Raw genomic sequence first — 21720 nt, 5'->3', positions numbered from 1 at the left:
GAGGCAGGAGAATGGCGTAAACCCGGGAGGCGGAGCTTGCAGTGAGCAGAGATCCGGCCACTGCACTCCAGCCTGGGTGACAGAGCGAGACTCCGTCTCAAAAAAAAAAAAAATACATATATATATATATTTTTTTTTGAAAAAAATATTATTAGTTCAAAAGCTAGTATTACTGTAACTTTGGTTTGCAATTTCACACTTCATTTTCTATATAATTTAAGAAAATAATGCATTTAAAGTATTCATGATAAAAGCATTCAACAAACTAGGAATATAAGAACATCAACTCAGCTGGGTGGGGTGGCTGGTGCCTGTAATTCCAGCACTTTAGGAGACCTAGGCAGACAGATCACCTGAGGTCAGGAGTTCGAGACCAGCCTTGCCAACGGTGAAACCCCGTCTCTACTAAAAAGTACAAAAAACTAGCCGGGCGAGGTGGTGAGCGCCTGTAGTCCCAGCTACTCGGGAGGCTGAGGCAGGAGAATGGCGTAAACCCGGGAGGCGGAGCTTGCAGTGAGCTGAGATCTGGCCACTGCACTCCAGCCTGGGCAACAGAGCTAGACTCCGTCTCAAAAAAAAAAAAAAAAAAAAAAGAATTTCTGATTATATACATGCATACACTGAATAATTACATTTCATTCAACAATGGACCACATGCATGATGGTAGTCCCATTGGACTATAATAAGGCTGAAAAAATTCTATCAGCTAGTATCTTCATAGCTGTTGTAATGTCAGAGTACATAAATTTTTTTTCACGTGTTTGGTGTGATGCTAGTATAAACAAACCTATTCATTGCCAGTCTTGCAAAAATATTTAAAAAGTTAACTATAAAGCAGTTTCAGGCATTACCTTCAGGAAGCATTCCAGAAGAAACTATTGTTATTATAAGAGCTGACATAGCTCCGTTGGTGTTATTGCCCCTGAAGACCTTCCGGTGGATCAAAACATGGAATTTGAAAGAATAATATTGATGATCCTGACCCTCTGAAGGCTTAAGCTAATATGTGTGTTTGTGTCTTAGTTCTTAGCAAAAAAATTCAAAACCTTTAAGAAAATTAAAAATAGAATATAAGCTTACACAACAAGAACCTTAAAATAAAATATTTTTGTAAATTTGTATAACGTGTTTGTGTTTGAAGTGTTATTACAGAATAGTCAAAATAAAATAATTTAAGTCTGCAAAGTAAAAAAGTTATAGGTAGTGAAGGTTAATTTATTATTGAATAAAAATATTTTTTTAAAAAGGTAGTGTAACCTAAGTGTAGCGTGTTCATGAAGTCTACCATAGCTTACAATAACGTCTTAGGCCTGCACATTCACTCACCACTAACTCACTGACTTACCCAGAGCAACTTCCAGTCTTGCAAGCTCCAGTCATAGTAAGTGCCACTTTCAAGCATACCATTTTTGTCTTTAATGCTACATTTTTAGTGTACTTTTGTATGTTTAGATACACAAATACTTACCTTTGTATTATAATTGCCTGCAGTATTCAGTAGAGTAACATGCTATATAGGTTTGTAGCCTAGCAGCAAAAGGCTGTACCATATAGCCTAGGTATGTAGTAGGCTATATCATCTAGGTTCTCGTAAGCACACCTATGATGATCCCACCATCATGAAATTGTCTAAGGACACATTTCTCAGAACACATTCTCATTGTTAAACAACACGTCTGTAATTGTTCAAAAAGATGATGACACAACTATATATGTTGACCCAGATGTAGAGAATGTAATTAAATAGAAATGTATTTTTCTTCAATCTAAATGATCTTAATTTGTATTGTTTATAATAGGTAATTATATAAGTGGAGAATTAGCTAAGTCTTGAGGAATCATATAGGCACACAAAGGCAATGTAATCCAAATTTCTCAGCCATCAATGTTGATTATTATTATCACCAACAAATCAATCATATAGATCTTTTTTGAAATTATAGAAAAAGTTTTTCCACTAGATATCTTTGTACCTTCTCTGGGAAAGAAGAAAAAGAATCCTTAGAACTGTGGTTCTTGAGTTGGTTCTGATCAACAGGAAAATGGTGGGCTTTTAGAACATTAAAGATGCATGATAGCTACCCAGGATAACCTGATTCACAAAGTTGGGGTACAGCTCAGGATGTATATTTTTTCAAGACTCCCAAGCAAATTCTCAAACTCAGGCTGGTTAGGAAACATCCCCTTAAAGGCTTAGAGAATATAAAGTTTTAATTATGTAATTGGTCAATCAGAAAATATCTGGTCATAATTGTTTTTTCTATTTCAAATTTGAGCAACCTTTTACACTTTACTACCACCATTAAAATGTGTTATAACACATTATTTTCTATAAAATTTATGTATTTAGTTATTATATTTTATTTCTTAAGTTAATTTTATGGCTGTCTTTAGCCTCAGCTATAGTGATATTGTAAAATATAAATTTGGTCTTAGATTCTGTTTCCTGGCATACAATCCCTAAAATCCTTAGAATAACCAAAATTGTGTCTTTTTGTATGATAATGAGCTTACTGGTGGTTGGCAGCCTCTAGGTAGCTTCAGAAAGGGCTTGTCACCTGAAAGACACAGGCAGGAATACAGGGTTGGGACTTTGAGACCCACTCTCCAACTTCTGGGGAGGGAAGTGAGGGCTGAAGGTTAAGTTGATTATTAATGGCCACTGGTTTGATCAGTCACACCTAGTAATGAAGCACCCATTAAATCTCCAAAGGACAGGGTTTGGAGAGATTCAGGATAGGTGAGCACATGAAGGTTTCTGGAGAGTAGAATATGCCCAGAGAGGGCATAGAAGATGCACACTTTTCCCCACAGTCTTGCTGTATGCAACTCTTTCATCTGCATCCTTTGTAATAGCCTTTATAATAAGCCAGTAAATGAAAGTAAATGTTTTCCTGAGTTGTGCAAGTCCCTCTCGCAAATTAATGGAACCCAAGAAGAGGGTCATGGGAACCTGAATTTATACACAGTCAGTCAGAAGCATAGGTAAAACAACCTGAGGATTGGGATTGGTTATAGAAGAGGAGGCAGTCTTGTGGGACTGAGCTTCCAACCTATGGGATCTGACACTGTCTTCAGATAGATACTATCACAATTAAACCCCATTAGTGTCTACTGCAGAACTGACTAGTTTCTTGGTGTGTGGGGAAAATCTCCCACATATTTGCTAACAAAAGGTGCCTGTGTTGATTGTTGTTGTAGGGAAGCAGGGGAAAAACACTGTGTTTTTGCCACTCAGAGCTATTCTTTCTCTCTTCTGTTTAATCAATGATATATACAAAAGGTTGGCCCTGTTAATAACAAATTTTAAACTGAATAATCTCAATGTTAATACATTTTAATGTATGTTGTGACAATAAATAATTTGAAATCTAAATCGTTGAAATTTTAAATTACTTTGAGCCTTAAAGGAATGTGATTATGTAACCTGAGTCATATGGCAGTCAGCTGTAAGGTAGGCAGCTATAACCTTTGTTTTCCTGATTATAGATCAGCTTTCTTCCTTACTTACATTGTTTTGTAAAATGTTGTAAATGGCTAAGGGGCACCATGGAAGATTCCTTCCTTCTTCATTGTTCACTTCATGGTAGATTAACTGCCCTCCTACTTTTCTCAAAGACTTCAGGCTGTCACATTGTCTTATAATGAATGTTAAGTACATTATTTTAAATTGGAAAGGAAATGAAAACTAGATATAAAGAAAGAAAAACAAGCCATAATTAATTAAATTGCTGTAACTCGTAAATCAGCTGTGTATACACAATGTTGTAAGCCTACTACATTTTATTGTTTTCTGTCTATATAAGCAAGAACTTAAGGTAGGAGCATTGATTCCATTTCTCTGGAGTCTTTTCTCCAAATGCCGAATTCCAGCTTTTGTTTGACTAAACTTTAAAAAACTGAATTCTGATCCTTTTGAATATTTTAGGATGACACTAGGATTCAATTGTCTTATTTTTTCTCTTGTTTTGTGACAGGCCAGGTCTCCCTAAGGCAGGCCTCCACCATAACAACTGTTTCAGTACTGACTGAATGGTTAAGTTAAATATTAAAAGCCAATGCCCTTACACAAAGGCTAGAATGTAATAAAGCCCACCAAGAGTTTTGCCTAGGCCTTTCCTGAACCTTAAAGTGTGATTAAACAAGCTTATTGGGAGTGTGTAGGAACTCCCCAAAACTTTGTGAATTAGCAGGAGACAAGACAAGAGTGTCTGGACCCATTTAGATTAACTATACTTACTGAAGCTCCAGAAGGTCTTCAGGACTCAGACCTGAGTTATAGGTTAAAAGAAGTTAATCACTTATGTCTTTAGATGAATGTACACGTACACATAGTAATACAGCTTAGAATGTATATAAGCTCTGGAAAACGTTGTAGTTTTCAGTTGATCTGGCAATAATTTTCAGGCCTTCTCTCTGTAACTGGTTACAGAAATAAAAACCGTCTTTCTCCCCAGTTCATCTACATCTCGTTATTGGGCCGTGAGAAATAGCAGCCCGACCCTAAGTTTGGTCCAGGAACAGTGTGATACCAATATTAACTGAAATTATGATTATTTCAATTAGACTGTGTCTTTATTCTAATATTCATTATAAGTCAGTTGCGTTACATTGTTATAGAATACGTATTATCATTTACTTTTTTCCTTCTGAGACCAAAAGCACTAAAGTTGCATATTCATTTGGCCCTATATTTAAATTTTATTTTTTGAAATGTGTTACATAGTTTAGTTTGAGATTACACAATATTTTTGATGCTACAACCATATATTTTGTGTGTCATTTTAATATTTTAATGCATTCTTCTTGACATTTTTTCTGAATACAGTGAAAATACAATTTTAACAAATATAGGATTACTATTTTGCAATGTTCCTTCAATGTTTAATTACCTTCACTTAATACTAGAATTATATTTCCCTAGTTTTAAAGATGTACACACATATATAATTATAATGACATGTACACATATATAATTATAATGACATGTACATAAGTGTATATATGTATATATTTATAAGTAGTCACACACATATAAATAATTTGGATGTCAAGATTATTTGTCCATATTAATTCAATAAGCCACATCCACTGTAGAATAAAGCCATCCTTAAATACCTGATTGATTAACTGATTGAGTTAATAAATAAGTTAATCCTGATTATAAAAATTTAAAAGTCCTATGTAAAATATATAAAAAACAAATATATAATCATGAGTTTATAAATTGTAACAAAAACTAATAAGAAAACACTTTAATAAGGCTGACTTCCTTGTTATTGATTATACTCATACTTCCATCACCCACCTATCATTCTGGCCTCTTGCACTCTGGCCATCTTCAGGTACTTGTATTGTTCTGAATTCCTCACACTCTTGCCCTACAATCTTTGTTCATGAACATGATGTTTTCTCTAGAACAACATTTACTCAAGCCTTCCATGTTGGCCTATAATTTTCCCTGATTCAGCTGTGATATAATGTCCTCTGAGATGCTATCTTTATATTTCTGAGCTGGCTTTAGTGATGCTTCTAAGGGCTTGCAAAACGATTTGTGCATTATTCTGTCATAGAGCATGTCTTCCTTGACCACAGAAGTCTGATTATTTGTCTGTACTTTCCACTAGAAGGTAAGTTACCAATTTACTGTATTAGTCTGTTCTTATGTGGCTAATAAAGTCATACCTGAGACTGGGTAATTTACAAAGAAAAGAGGTTTTACTGACTTAGAGTTCCACGTGGCTGGGGAGGCCTCACAAACATGGCTGAAGGTGAATGAGGGGTGAAGTCACATCTTATAGGGCAGCAGGCAAGAGAGCTTGTGTAGGAGAACTCCCCTTTATAAAACCATCAGATCTTGTGAGGCTTAATCACTATCATGAGAACAGCATGGGAAAGAATCACTCCCATGATTTAATTACCTCCCACTGGGTCCCTCCCACCACATGTGGGAATTATTGGAGCTATAATTGAAGGTGAGATTTAGGTGAGGACACAGCTAAACTATATCACAACTCCATTAACAAGTGGACAGAGGATACGAATACACGATTTTCCAAAGAAGACATACATGTGGACAAGAAGTATATGAAAAAAAGCTCAATATGACTATTAGAGAAATACAAATCATGACCACATGTCACACCAATCAGAATGGCTATTACTAAAAAGTCAAAAAAATCAGATGCTGATAAGGTTGCAGATAAAAGGGAACATGTGTACACTGTTGGTGGGAGTGTAAATTAGTTCAACCATTGTGGAAAGTAGTATGGCAGTTTCTCAAAGAGCTAAAAGCAGAACCACCATTCAACATAGCAATCCCATTAGTGCGTGTATACCCAGATAAATATATATCACTCTGTCATAAAGACAGAAATGTGTATCATTCTACCATAAAGACACATGCATGTGAATGTTCATTGTAGCACTATTCACAATAGCAAAGACATAGAATCAACCTAAAGGCCCATCAATGGCACACTGGATTATGAAAATGTGGTACATATGCACAATGGAATACTATACAGGCATAAAAATGAATGAAATCACGTTTTTTGTGAGAACATAGATGGAGTTGGAGGCTATTATCCTTAGCAAACTGACACAGGAACAGAAAACCAAATACTGTATACTCTCACTTATAAGTGGGAGCTGCATGATGAAAACTTACAAACCCAAAGAAGGAAACAACAGATACTGTGGTCTAATTGAATGTGGAGGGTTGGAGAAGGGAGAGGAGCAGAAAAGATAACTATTGTGTACTGGGCTTAATACCTGAGTGATAAAGTATTCTGTACAACAAACCCCCGTGCCATGAGTTTAACTATGTAACAAACTCTCTCATAGACACTTGAACCTAAAATAAAAGTTTATTTTAAAAAAGGTCAATAGTTACAAGTCATGTTGATAGTATGTACACTTGACATAACATAGTATGTTTAGAATAACACTTTACCTCTATGATCTTTGCCCTAAAAATACATTACTCAAATTTAATTATAAGAAAAACATCAGACAAATTTAAATAGAGGAACCTTACACAAAATGTCAATATACCTGACCAATAATCTTCAAATTTATCAAGGTCGTAAAAAACAAAGGAAGTCTAAGAAACTGTCAAAACCAAGCTGAGCCTTTGTAGAGGTGATGACTAAAAATAATGTGGTAACATGGATAGGCAACTGGAAAAATTGAGGAAAAAGTACAGTATTTAATTTTTAATAATTTATAAATTATACTTAACATGCTATGGATTAGATTTCCAGAGCTCATTCATCTTATAACTGAAAGTTTGTACACTTTAACTAAAATATCACCGTTTCCTTCACTCCCCCAGCCTCTACAACAGCCTTTCTATTCTCATTTCTATGAATACAGCTTCTTTTTATTCCACATATAGGTGGCAGGTATGATCATTAGTTTGATTATGGGCATCACCTCATAATGTATCAAAACATCATGTGGTACATCTTAAATATATATAATTTTTATTTGTGAGTTATACTTCCATAAAGTGAGGGGAAGTAATAATGTACTAATATTTATTTGTTAATTGTGAAAACTATGTCCTACTAAGATATTAATAATAGGAGAAAGATTGGATCTTTGCACTATACTTGTAACAATTCTTAATACAATATTTCTTTAAAACTATGTGTATTTGAAAAATCAAAATAAAGATTTGCAAGGAATGATAACTTTACAATATGTGTAAAAGAGACTGAATTTTGAATCAAAGTAATAGAAACATTAAAAGAGTATGATTATGGAGAATAATTTTCCTAAGGCTGGACAAGGGCAGAATACGTGTTATTGATTTTTCTCCTTCCCTATAAATTCATTCTCTAGATTAAGACTTGGACTAGCATATAGCCAATATTGCTTATATTTTTATATTCCAATTTTTTTCTTGTTCTATTTCTTACTTTATCATATATACACTTACACATACCCCTCCACTCCAGCATTATCTCATCAATTGTGTCTCTTTATAACAAAAATGTTATTAACATGTTTATAACTTTTAGGGCTGGGCATGATGGCTCATGCCTGTAATCCCAGAACTTTGGCACGTGGGCGGATCACAAGGTCAGGAGTTGGAGACCAGCCTGGCCAACATAGTGAAACCCTGTCTCTACTAAAAATACAAAAAATTAGCCTGGCGTGGTGGCGGGTGCCTGTAATTCTAGCTACTCTGGAGGCTGAGGCAGAAGAATAGCTTGAACTAGGGAGGTGTAGGTTGTACTGAGCCAAGATCGTGCCACTGCATACCAACCTGGGTGACAGTGTGAGACTCCATCTCAAAACAAACAAATAAACACAACAACAAAGAACATGTTTATAACTTTTAAATTTGAGCTTAATTTTCTTATATTTTTCCAATAGTTTCAGTCTTCTAAAACCTAAAATTCTTAAAGACAAAGCCAGATGTTACCTAATAAAATACACATGCACACATTTTTATAAAAACAAATAAACCCATGAATACAGCCATATTTATTTTTAAAAAGCCAACCATACTTTATATTAAAGACAATAATAAATTATAATCCAGAGGAGATAGTTTGTAGAAAAATAAATTAACTTTATTTTCTTCTATTACATTTATTTTTCTTTACAACTACTTTTTTTAACAAAAATATTATGTTAGATTTAGAATGATTTTATTGCATACATGATTAATTTATGCAATGTTCCTTTTTTCTGCTTTTATTTTTATGTCTTTTTTCCTATTTTCTGTCAAAGTAGAAACCATAAACTTTTTTTTTTTTTTTTTTTTGCAATGGAACCTCACTCTGTCACCCAGGCTGGAGTGCTGCAACCACCGCCTCCTGGGTTCAAGCAATTATTATGTCTCAGCCTCCCAAGTAGCTGAAACTACAGGCATGAACCACCATACCCGGCAATTTAATTTTTTTTTTATTTTAATTTTTTTTAGTAGAGACCGGGTTTTGCCGCGTTTAAGACTGCGCTCAAACTTCTGAACTCAAGTGATTCACCTGTTTGGACCTCCCAAAGTGCTGGGATTACAGGCATGAGTCACCACGCCTGGCTCATCAAGCCATTTTGGATAAGAAAGTAATGTAAGTACATTTGAGGCTTTCAAAATTTAAAACCATTTGATTTCAAGTTTCAGTTCCTCCATCTTCGCTTGTGCAACCATGCACAATTCCTCTATTTAATAACTTTAGCTATAACACGGGCACGGAATAATATTAACATGGTAAGTTTATTGTGAGTGTAAAATTAAGCAATGCACAAGCTCTTGAAAATGTGTTTAATCAATATTACCTACAGCTATTTTATTAAAACATTTATTAGCATTGATGAGTTTTATCCAACTGATATCTACAAACAACCATTTGATTGAATTTGGAAGGGAAATTTCCAGTCTCACTCAAAGCTCTTTCACGGTTCGTCTTTGGTCAACAGCTTGGTTGCAACCCAGTGAGAGATCCTGAACCAGAAATACCCAGAAAAACTTCTCCCACATTTTTGACCCTCAGAAATTGTGTGAGATAATCAGTTTTCACTGTTTAAAGCTGATGAGTGTTGGAACAAACTATTATGTTGCAATAAATACTTAGTATGTATTTCAGTACCTGTAACTGAGATCCTTTTGAAAGAACACCCTGAAATGTAGGAATAACTTTGAACTCCTTAGTGGACTTGGAAGAGAGACTGTGAAACAACAAACAAACAAAAAATGCCTGAGGTATGTTAAGTAAATCCTTAATAGAAACCCAATGTTCTTTCATAAGGTTGTTGGTAATGACCTACAGGTGAATACAGGTGAATGAGGTAAATTTTATTTAAAACTGGAGGAAAGAGGATTTTTGTTATGTAACAGCAGAAGATTATCAATACTACTGCTGCAATTATGTGGTGTTTGAGGTTGAATTGTGTCCTACAAAAGATAGAAGTTGAACCCCTAACACCTAATACCTCAGAATGTGACCATATTTGGAGATAGGGCCTTTAAAGTGGTATTTATGGTTAAGATAGGTAATATGGGTGGCCCCTAATTCAATATGACTTGTGTCCTTATAAGAAGAAGAGATTAAGATAGAGACAGAGACAGAGGCAGGATTATGTGGAGACAACAGAAGACAGCCATCTACAGGCCAAGGAAAGGGGCCTTGCAAGAAACCAATCTTACCAATACCTTGACCTCAGACTTCTAGGCTTCAGGATTATGAAAAAATAAATTTCTATTGTTTTAAGCCAAAAAATCTGTTGTAATTTGCTATGGCCCCCTTAGAAACTAGTACATGTAGAAAATAAAAAATGTCCCTAAAATGCTGGGTAATTTGCTAAGCCGATTTTCAGCCAGAATATTGAAGGTCACACCTACTTCCTTCTTGTTGCTTATACCAACAGGCAAGGTTAAAGAGATAAAGTAGGCCGGGCATAGTGGCTCATGCCTGTAATCTCAGCACTTTGGGAGGCCAAGGCGGGCAGATCACCTGAGGTCAGGAGTTCGAGACCAGCCTGAGCATCATGGAGTAACCCCATCTCTGCTAAAAAATACAAAATTAGCCAGGTAGGGTGGTGCACGCCTATAATTGCAACTACTTGGGAGGCTGAGGCTGGAGAATTGCTTGAACCCAGGAGGCAGAGGTTGCAGTGAGCCAATATCACACCATTGCACTCCAGCCTGGGAAACAAGAGCAAAACTCCATCTCAAAAAAAAAAAAAAAAAAAAAGAAAAGAAAAAGTTAAAGAAAGACTGATGAACAAATTGGAGCCAGAACTCACTGATTTTGAAAATACTCCGCCTCTCCAGAGGGCAACTGATAATAAAACTAATAAGAAATGGTTTCTGAGAAAAGATCAATGAGCAATGCCAGAAACCCTTGACCTAAAGATAAAGCTGAAGGTAACTGTAAAATTACTTGTAAAGATCTCAGAAAGGTGAAAGATATGCTGTCTATGAAGGTATAACAAGGAACTGAGAGATGCCTCTAGCCAACAGCCAGCAAGGAGCTGTTTTCCTCGGTCCGGCAACCTTCCAGAAGCTGAATTATGCTAATAATGTGAGTTAGTTTATAAATGGATCATCCCTCAATTGAACCTTCATATGAAACTGCAGCCTCAATCAACAGGTTTACTGCAACCTTGTAAGACACCCTGAGGTATAACCACCCAGTTAAGATTCTCTCAGAGTTCTGAACTCAGAAATTGTGCGAGAGAATAAATGGTTGTTATTTTAAGCTGCAAAGTTTTGGGATAACAAATTATCCCAGTATAATTTCTTATACTGCAATAGAGAATTAAAATGGTAAGGTTGCTGTGAATGTAAAACTAGATAATGCAAGAAGTCCCTGCCATAGCATAAGTGCCCAATCTGTATTATCAATGGCTATTTTATTACTATATATATTATATTTGATAAGATTCTTCATTTATTAGCATGTTACAAAAATATAGAGATAATAGCTTTAATTTTATCAATAGTTCAAGAACTTCTGAATAGATCACAGTACATGAAATTAACTTCTAGGATAACATTAGGCAAGCGATTAACCTATACTTTTAAAAATTGTACCTTATTTAATTTCCTGTATTTATTCCTACATGAATCTTTTTGGTAAGTTTACAGTATCTTACTTTATCCAACCATAAAATGAGAAATAGTTTCCACCTACTCACTTTGCAGGATATTGTGAAAATTAATGAGGTAATACGTGTAAAGCTCTAGAAGCCTTTAAATAGTGCTATAAAAATGAGTATTTTATCCCAGTGGGTGGGTTCTAGTGGGTTCATAGTGATAGAAGAGATAATGGATGGATAAATAGATAAGTAGGCAGACAAGAGACAAGGTAGGGAACAAGAGAGAAAAAAATAGGATAAATAATAATAGAAATTAATGGCTTTGTAGTTTTTACAGAATTATCTTTTTGGCTTACTGACCACATGCATTTTCAAGGATATTCAAACACTCAGTATTTAGCAGCTATCTGATTTCTTCTTGGAATTTTTGGACTGACCTAAGGGAAAATTAGTTATATCTTCATAATTGAGGCAACACATTATTTTTTCTTCTAATCTATGCACCGTTATTCCTTATAATAAATAAAATCAAATGCAAATAATATAATTTTCTACATTTTATTAGCCCTTTCTTCTCCCCCATGCAATCTATATTTTTCAGAATAACAATGCTTTAATATTTCTATTTATATAACTGCTTATGTGTATTTAGATATAAGAACATATAGTAGGACGTCACAATGAAAATAATTTCAAGCTGGTGTTCAGTGACTCACAAACTACCAAGCAAAAGCATAGGTGACCAGTTATAACAAATTTCCAAAAAGAGAAAGAGACCATCTAAGCAAGATTTTCAAATGTACTATGTGGCAGTCTGTTGTGTGATCTGTAGCTAACTACATCCTCCCCCAAATTCAGTTGAAGAAAGACTCGAACAATCATTAAAGAGCCTAGAAATTTACAGGAAGTTGTTGGTGAGCTTTGGGTCTTACCAAAGTCCTTTTAGAGTAGGGATTGAGAAACTTCCTTCTTTTATCAAGTCTCATGGGGAAAATAAAGAGTGTTTGTATACGTTCATTGGAACTGGGAGAAAACAGTATTTGATACGTGATTCACTCCCTATTGTTTCAAAGGATAAGAAACTAGCTTGACCGTCTTGACACAGTGAAATTCAAAATTAGCATTGATTGAAAAATAGGTCCACTCACTATGGTCATGGATTAAGGTTGCATGCTTCTCATTGATGCATTGAAGCCAAATTATTTAGCCAACATGTTATAAACACCATCTGGAAAACAAAACAAAACAACAACAAAAAATCTTTCCAAATATAAAGGAAGAGGAATATAGTTGAATCCCAACAAGTTGAGCAAGGATACTCCTAAGTGACCTACCAGAATGTACCAAAGACTGTCACTGCATGTGACAGATCCCTCAGTGAAAAGAGAGGTTTTGTCCAAAGACCATACAAAAGTGCAACCAGAACAAAGGCATCTTCCCTGATTGCTCTTTATAGTATGCCTGCATTTATTACCCTTTCTGACCTCACCACTGTGTCCTAGTGGAATCACAGTGAGAGAAGAAAAGAAGAATATGATGGGGAAAACAGGAAAGAAATTTCCTTTAGATGCTTTCTCTAGAGGCTCTTTAATATTAAAATAGTTCAGGATAGAATCTTTAAGTTTTCAGAGTTTTGAATTTCCAAGGTTATGGACATTTTACTACAATGAGCCTGTGTATTGACCTTAATTCCTGGGAACACTTTTCAGTACCAGAGAACCAAAAGACAAGTCAAGAAATTTGCCTTGAGTTTTATCAAAGGGCAAAGAAGAACATGTCTCCAAAGTAGGCTGAAGAGGAAACGGGAGGAATAAATCAAGTTGCCCTTTGCTGTACCTGAGTCCTGAACGTATACGTATTACGTGTTATATTTCACATATATCACATATATGTGTTCTATTTTATTATGACCCATTTTATAAACTAGAAAATTAAATACCATCAACATTAAATCACTTGCAAGGGTTCACATAGCAGGAAATGAGGAAAGCCAGACTAAAAATTATTCTAGCTTCATAATCCATATTCTTAACTGCTATACCATATACTGTATCTCTTTTGCTTAGGTATTTATATATACATATGTGTGTATATACATATATGTAGATATCTGTATATATATTTTTCATTATTTTAAATCCTTAAATAGAAGGTACAGTTATTATAGAGAAATACTGAGTGTTTTAGTTATTCTATTTTTTATCTTCTGGGTAAGACTTTTCCATAAATTTTATAAATAGGAAATAGAATTATCTTCAATATTCATGGGATAATGGAGATAGGTGGAAAAGAATAGAGAAACTACAAGTACTAGAACTTAAGTTTACTTCACAACTCTTGGGTGACATCTCAGATTGATTATAATTTCAAAATAAATAAAAGCTTTATGAAAATTCCTTCTTGTTTGTTTTTTCTCATTTTCTTCTCTGTCAATTGATTGGGATTAGATTTACTTTATTTGACTCAATTGCTCAAGATGAATTTAATATACATAGCAATATACCTCTTTCTTCTGTATTATCAAAAAAGGATAGATACGCTTTTTATATGAATACACCATAATAGAAAGCACTTAGGTGTTTTATGGTTAAAAGAAATTAGGGTCTTCTCATCACTCTTTTGGGCAAGGTTACATAAGAAACTTATTTAAATTAGCTTTAAAATGGTTTTTCTTATATATACTTCACTGTTGTGGTATGATCACAATATTTTTAAATGTTATTATTATGAATGTATTATTATTAATTCTGAGTGTGGAAAATGGAGAAAAAAATGATGAAAGCAGCATGGTGTAGTATTTCAAAGAATGAGCTTAGAACTGGATGATCTGACTATGAATTTTGGCTCAACCAGTTTCTATCTTTATGCCCTTGAACAAGTTACTTAGCCTCTTTGCTCTCTGGTTTCTTCTTGCATTCAATAGAAATAATAACAGCAACTAACTCACAGGGCTATGGTAAGCATTAAATGAGTTTATATGAAGCTCTTAAAACAGCACCTGACACAGAATAAGCAAGAAACAAAAATGTTTGCGAAATAAAAGTGTTACTTATTGGTTTTTGTTTTTTAGTTAAAGTTGGACTTATATTTGCAATTTGTTCTTTTTTGATATAGTCTTAATTTGTAATTCACATTTTATATTTATATTCCCCATAAATCATATTTGTATTTCAGATATTTCATTGAATCATTAACTTAATTTTTATAAATTCCAGAATAATTTAAAGAAGAATTTTGGACAGCAAAATGAGACTACGTGTTCAAAAAACTGGAAGTGTTTTATATGGTTACTTATAAGGACTGTCACACAGAAGAAAAACTAGACCATACTGTTTATGGATTATTCTATTTCTATAGCATTCTAGCAGTATCTAAGAGGAACATTGGTATAAAATAAAGAAGAAGTATATTTGAGTGGTACCAGTGAAGCACCAAGGGAGAGGGTCAACAAATAATTATTATGTGTGAAGCACTAAGACATAGCTGTGTTCTAAAAGGAGAACTTTTAGAGCTGAAGTATGAGATCTGAGAAGAATGAGATTCACAGATAGGTAGAGTAGGGTCTACTCTTGGAGAGGACAGAAAGGACACAACAGGAGTATCTGATGTAGGTCATGTAACCCATCTGTGAATGGAAGGGCTGGAAACTATATAGTAAGCAAATGGACACCCATTTCCTTACTTGGAGTAAAAGGTAGTGCATTTCCTCTTTTTCAATTAATTATTTTCCACTGCCTTAAAGGTAATCAACAGGGATATAAGGTAGATCTGTGTCTAGAACAATTCATCAGTTTTACTCACCTGGAAACAGTCTGTTACTTAATAGCTTTCTGGGTTCCACTAGTATTTCTACTATTCAGCATAGAAAGGTTTGTCCAAAAGCATTTAAAATCAATAGATCTGGGATTATGCGGCCTTAGGTAGCTCGTTGTACATCTTTCCCTAAATCGATCCATGTTACCACATAGTAGTTTTCGTTTAGGACTTGATAACAGTAAAGTGTTTGCTATGTGCAAGGGTATTGAAGTTCTTGTGACCACAGATCATCAGTACTGTTGTCTTATGTAAGGCTAAAACTGAAATGGTCCATGTTTGCATTGTTAAAAATGATGTGTGAAATATAATGAGTGCTATGGTGTTGAAAACTGCAATGTCTGTTATGAGTGTCAAAAATCTGTCTTGAAGGCAGCTACGCTTTGAAATGGTCTTTGAATACTTTTAATAAATTTATTTTGATAAATAATATTGAAAAAATCAGAGTGAAAATAAAATATTTAATTTCCACAGTTTCTCATTGTTTGCAAAGTAGGAGACTTTGTGGCAACAGAACTTTTTGGTATTCTCAGGCTAAGTAGGAATGAAAACTGAATTGTGTTGGTGAAAAGTAATGGTGTATTAGCTTTTTATTGATGTATAAGAAATGATCACACATTTAGCAGTTCAAATGACACACTGTTAATATCTCAAGGATTTCTCAGGATTACAGACAAGGATTAACTGGATTCTCTGCTCAGGGCGGCCTGAAATCAAGGTGACAGATGGGGTTGCAGTCTCATCTGAGGCTGAGCCTTATCTGTCAAATGTATTCAGGTTTCTTTGCAGAATTCAGTTCCTTGAAATTGTAAGACTAAGGCACTTATTTCCCTGCTGGCTATTGGCAGAAGTCACTCTCAGCTCATAGAGACCTCCAGAGTCCTTTTTCACATGGTTCTCTGACAACATGGGAGTTTACTGGTTCAAAGTTAGCAAGAGAATCTCTCTTTAGTCTGCAGCAGCACAGTCCTATATTGGGTAATATAATCATAGGAGTCACTATCTCATTATGTATCATTATATTCACAGATCCCCACCATGCTCCATGGAGCCATCTAAGAATTCTCCTACCACACATAAGCAGTAGAGGAGACAGTGGCAATTATGGAATCAAATGCCTTTTTTCCAAATTTACAGCTGTTACTAAGCCCCAGCCAATTATTGCCACATGATAATCAATACCAGGTTTTCCAAACTTTCAAGTGATGCTGTAAATCCAAAGTTGTATACTGTGTTTTCCAATATTTAAAATATTGCCAAGCATTCAGCTGTTAGAACCCATAGGGCAGAATAATGTATAGGACTGCCAATTATAGAAATTTAGTCACACCTCTATGATCTAGAAAGTGTCACAGACCTAAAAAAAATAATAATAAAAAAATACAGAAATGTCAAGGAAAAAACATGAAAATACAAAAATCACATAGCACAAAACAGGAAAAAAAATGTGATTACTCTTTGTCCTAGTCAGTTATGGTTACTGTAATGATATGGTTAGGCTCTGTGTCCCCACCCAAATCTCATTTTAAATTGTAATCCTCATAATCCCCACAGGTCAAGGGCAGGACATGGTGGGAGGTGATTGGATCATCGGTGCCGATTCCCCCATGCTGTTCTTGTGATAGTGAGTGAATTCTCACAAGATCTAATGGTTTTATAAGTGTTTAACAGTTCCTCCTACAGACTCATCCTCTTTCTTGCCTGTTGCCCTGTAAGAAGAGTTACTTTCCCTTCTGCCATGTAAGTTTCCTGAGGCCTTTCCAGCCATGCAGAACTGTGAATCAATTAGAACTTTTTCCTTTATAAGTTACCCATTCTTGGATATTTCCTTATAGCTATGTGAGGATAAACTAATAGACATAGCAAGATACAATAGTGTGAGTGGTTCATAAATGACGGATATTTACTTTTCACAGTTCTGAAACCTGGAATTCTAAAATCAGGTTGCCAGCATCGTTGGTGTCTGTTGAAGGTCCTTTCCTGGTTGGAAACTGCCCACTATTCTTGTATTCCTAGAGAGAATCAACGTCTCTCAAGACTCTTACAAGAGCTTTAATTCCATTAATAAGGATTCCATTCTCATGATCTCATCTAATTCTAATTTTCTCCCAAAGGCCTCACCTCCTAATATCATCACATTAGGGGTTAAGGTTTCCACATATGAATTTTGGGAGGACACAAACATTCAGTCCATTCAACTTTTTCAGTGGAGGGTGAGTCACAGAATTGTGTTTGAATGCTTCATCAAGAAAACAAGAACTGGAACTGGAACCTGACAGGAATAAAATAAGGGTCAGCAAACTATACCCCATGGACTAACTCTGGAGTAGGAGCTGAAACCATATATATATACACAGACATATATATATATATATAAAACATTTGAGATATATACGTAAAAAATATTTATATATATCAATGCAAGTTTCATGACACAAAGCAAGTTTCATAACATTTGAAATATATATATACATATTTATATATATCAAAGCAAGTTTCATGACACATTAAAATTATGTGAAATTTAAATTTCTGTGTTGATTAATAATATGTCATTAGAACAGGGTTACACTCATTTGTTTATGTGCTGTCTATTACTATTTTCAGGTATATTAGTAGAGTAGAGTTGTTGTGACAGAGACTATACAGGCCACTGAAGATATCACCAGATAACGAGAATTTCTTATTATTGGTTGATCATCACTTTGCACTAGTCTCACTATCTCTGTCTCACTGTTAGGACTTCTCCAGACAACATCAATCTTATAGTTTCCCAGTGTCTGAAACTATACTCACTTTACATTAAATGTACTTATCCCTCTCCACTTACTAGCAATGGAAGATTAAACATATTAGTTTCTCAAAAGTAGTAGCAACTTTGAATGGCAGCTCTAAGTTTGAGAGATTCTATACAAGGTGACTTGAAGAAAACAATTGTGGGTATCTTCTTTCTGCGGAGACATTTAGATGCAAACAGTAGAGAAAAAAATGTTCATCTTCCTTCTGGCTATGACCCAGCATTGCAGAAATATTTACACTAACGAGTTTTTGTGAAACAGTGACAAATACAGAACATCTGGAAAGTCAAGAGAGCCAGCCTGGGATGTCTAACAGTCAGTATGTCATGCTATAATTCTAACAGAACATACACACACACACACACACACACACACATTGTTGCTGTTCTTGTCAAATTCTATAAATTTCTTCTATCTGAGTCATAAAAGACCATGATTTTTTATAGTTAAATAAAAATATAAATAAAGATAGAAATTACTAAACTCATAGCATTTTGGTGTGGATAAAAATAATATTGAAGAAAAACTTAAAATATCAAAAGAATGTCATCATAGGAAAGAGAAAGTTTTGTATGCTTATTGGAATCTGGATCAGGGGTCAAAATTAATGAATGTTAAAATATTTGAACATAACTAAAATCGATTATCAAATTGTCTGAACAATTTGTCATTTTCTATCAACTAAATTATCTAGTAGTCTGTTAATTGAAGAAAAGTTTCCTCAGTAAAAGTGCTTATGTGTAAAAAAAGTTTGTTAAGGCTAACAAAAAAAATTTTTTTTTAATTCTTAAATTTCCATTTCTAATATCTAATCATTCTTAAAAGGGAAAGGCACACACACACATGCACAGACACACACACTTACACACATATACATACCTTTCTTGTTTTAAGAAATTGATGAATGAAGACCCATATTTGGAAACATGGAGCTTAAGTTTAAAAATTATTTTAGGCTTATTTTTATGTGCATGAACATGGCTTCAATTAAGTATATGAGTTATTTTTCTATAGGAATTTCATTTAAGATTAGATAAATTATCCCACAGGCCCATCAAAAGAAGAAAGATAAACACATAGAAAGATAGTTGTCTTGGTCCATTTTGTGCTGTTATAACAAGATATCACAGCCTAGTTAACTTTTATGAATAGAAATTTATTGGCTCATGATTTTGGCTGGGAAGTCTAAGCTCTGGAAAGGGCCTTCTTGTATCATACCATGGCAGAAGAGTAAAAAGAGGGGAAGAGAGAGGCAAAAGGGGGATGAACTTATCCCTTTATAAGGAAGCCACTCCTTTTATAATAGCATTAATACATTTATGAGGTCAGAGCCCTCATGGCCTATCATCTCCTAAAGATCCCACTTCTTAGTACTGTTTGAATGGTAATTAAATTTCAGCATGAGTTTTGAAGGAGACAAACATTTAAACCATAGCAGTAGTATACAATTTAATACTTCTCAGCAATAAAAAGTAATGAACTGCTGGTGCATGCAAGAGCACAAGTGAAATCCAAAAACATGTTGAGTGAAAGAAGAACCCAGATTCAAAATTAATATATAATGACAAACATTAAAAAAATTGTCTTCTCTGGAAGAGGCAGGAGATTTCAGTAAAAAAGAATATAAGGAAACTTTTTAGTTGGGCAAAAATATTCTATATCCTGTTACGGTTGCACAGGAAGAGTATTTAATTATTAAATAATCTACTGAAAACTGAAGATCACTGCAGATTATTGTGAATATATACATATGAAAAGACTAGAAGAAAAAATAATACAGAGGTTTTCTGGTTAATCATTGCTTTCATTTTTTTCCTTATTTTTTGGTATTTCCTTAATTTTGATATGAAGAAGCTAAAATGTTTGTATATTTATAACTATAACTATGTATACACACAAATATATTTATAATTATAAATTGGAAAAATATTTTATTTATAAAGTACATAATTAATAAGTACAAGTAAGAAAAGTAAGGTCTTCACAGTTTATTGATAAGATGAAATGAGAGCTCACTAGAAGACATGAGTAGAGAGAAGTGGAAGCACCTGATTATTCCCTATATTAGAATGTTATTTTTTTCTATTTTCTTGGCTGTTTACTTTTTTGCTTCCTACTACCCCTTTGAGCTAATGCCTGAAGTTTTGTTCTGCCCTCTTTTATAGATAGAATCAGAACCAGGTAACAAGGGCTGTTGTATAGGTCACTAAAATTATAGCTATTTTGTTCACCAGTATATTTGTAATAGTATAGGATTAAATAAAAAAAAGAAGAGTTTTTTTACTATGGAAAATTACGTAAAATATTCAGTTTTGGAGAATTCTTGGGAAAACTGGTTCAGGATTACTGATAAGGACCTAATGTTTAAAAATTAAAATATTTAAGAATAAGTTCTGGTCTGAATTAGAATATATCATAATTTTGTTTGTTTTGAATAGTATGATTCAAAATGTACCTTTGTATGTTTTGGAGATGTGATGGATATATTCTTCTTTTTGAAAATTAATAATAGTCTTCCAATTCATTAACGACTTACGTTTGTAAAACTAAAATTATATTTTCTGTGCAATACAATAGCACGGAAGAAAATAGAATTGTTATTCTTCCTTTAACAACCCACTAAATATTTTTATTTTAAAGATTATTTATTATATATAATTGTGGTTATGTACACATAAGTAGATCAAGGAGCCAAGACTACTCATTGGGAAACCAAGGATTATATGTCTTACTACAATCAATTCTTTACTCAAGCTAATCCATGTACCATATCAAAATTATTCTCCTTCACTGATTCTCCTGGGCCCAACCTATTCTTGTTCACCTACCTGTTGAAAATACAGCCACCACATTCATTCTACTCACATTTCCCTGTCTTTGATAATTAGCATTCTTAACCTCTGTGGAGCTAAGGTTTTAGCTTCTGCTTGACCTCTTTGTACCCATAACACCACAGCACTTTGTAATGCAAACCAATCTATGAAGACCAGAGTTTATTTTACCATTTCTCAGACCACACTGTGCGATATATGGTCTTAATTCCCCAGCAGTTACTCACAAGTGTACATTCTAGAAGTGTGGAGAAGTTAATATTCTATGGGGTGAAAATCATTTAATGGGAAGCAGGAGATGACAAGGAACTCTTAAATCAGTTCCTCTTCCATCCTCATTCTGAGAGATTCTGACATGGGGCAACAGTCTACAGGGTAATTTTAGAAAAAATCCTATCAGAAAGCAACAGGCTGTGATTTTTTGGAAATGTAAGTATTCTTCATAAAACACATTTTCTTTCTTGTTTTCTTGGTATTGCCTCATGCAATAAAGCTTAAGTGTTTAAGTTTGTTGCAGGCTTTCTTTTCTAAAGAACCTTGGCTAAGACAATTAGCAACAATAAATCAAGACTATAAAGAGATTATATTAAGTCTGTCTTGGCAGCTATTATGACATAAATTGTTGTTTGGGGAGAAATCTATCTATGTGTCAGAGGAGACTGGGCATGATAAGAATAAAACATGGGTCCGGGCTTGTTTTTCTCTTTGAGTTATAAAGACGCTT

This window comes from Papio anubis, chromosome 3 (assembly GCF_008728515.1).
Source record: "Papio anubis isolate 15944 chromosome 3, Panubis1.0, whole genome shotgun sequence".
Lineage (NCBI taxonomy): Eukaryota > Metazoa > Chordata > Mammalia > Primates > Cercopithecidae > Papio > Papio anubis.
The sequence above is the reverse complement of the archived record's forward strand: the minus strand, read 5'-3'. Positions refer to the sequence as shown.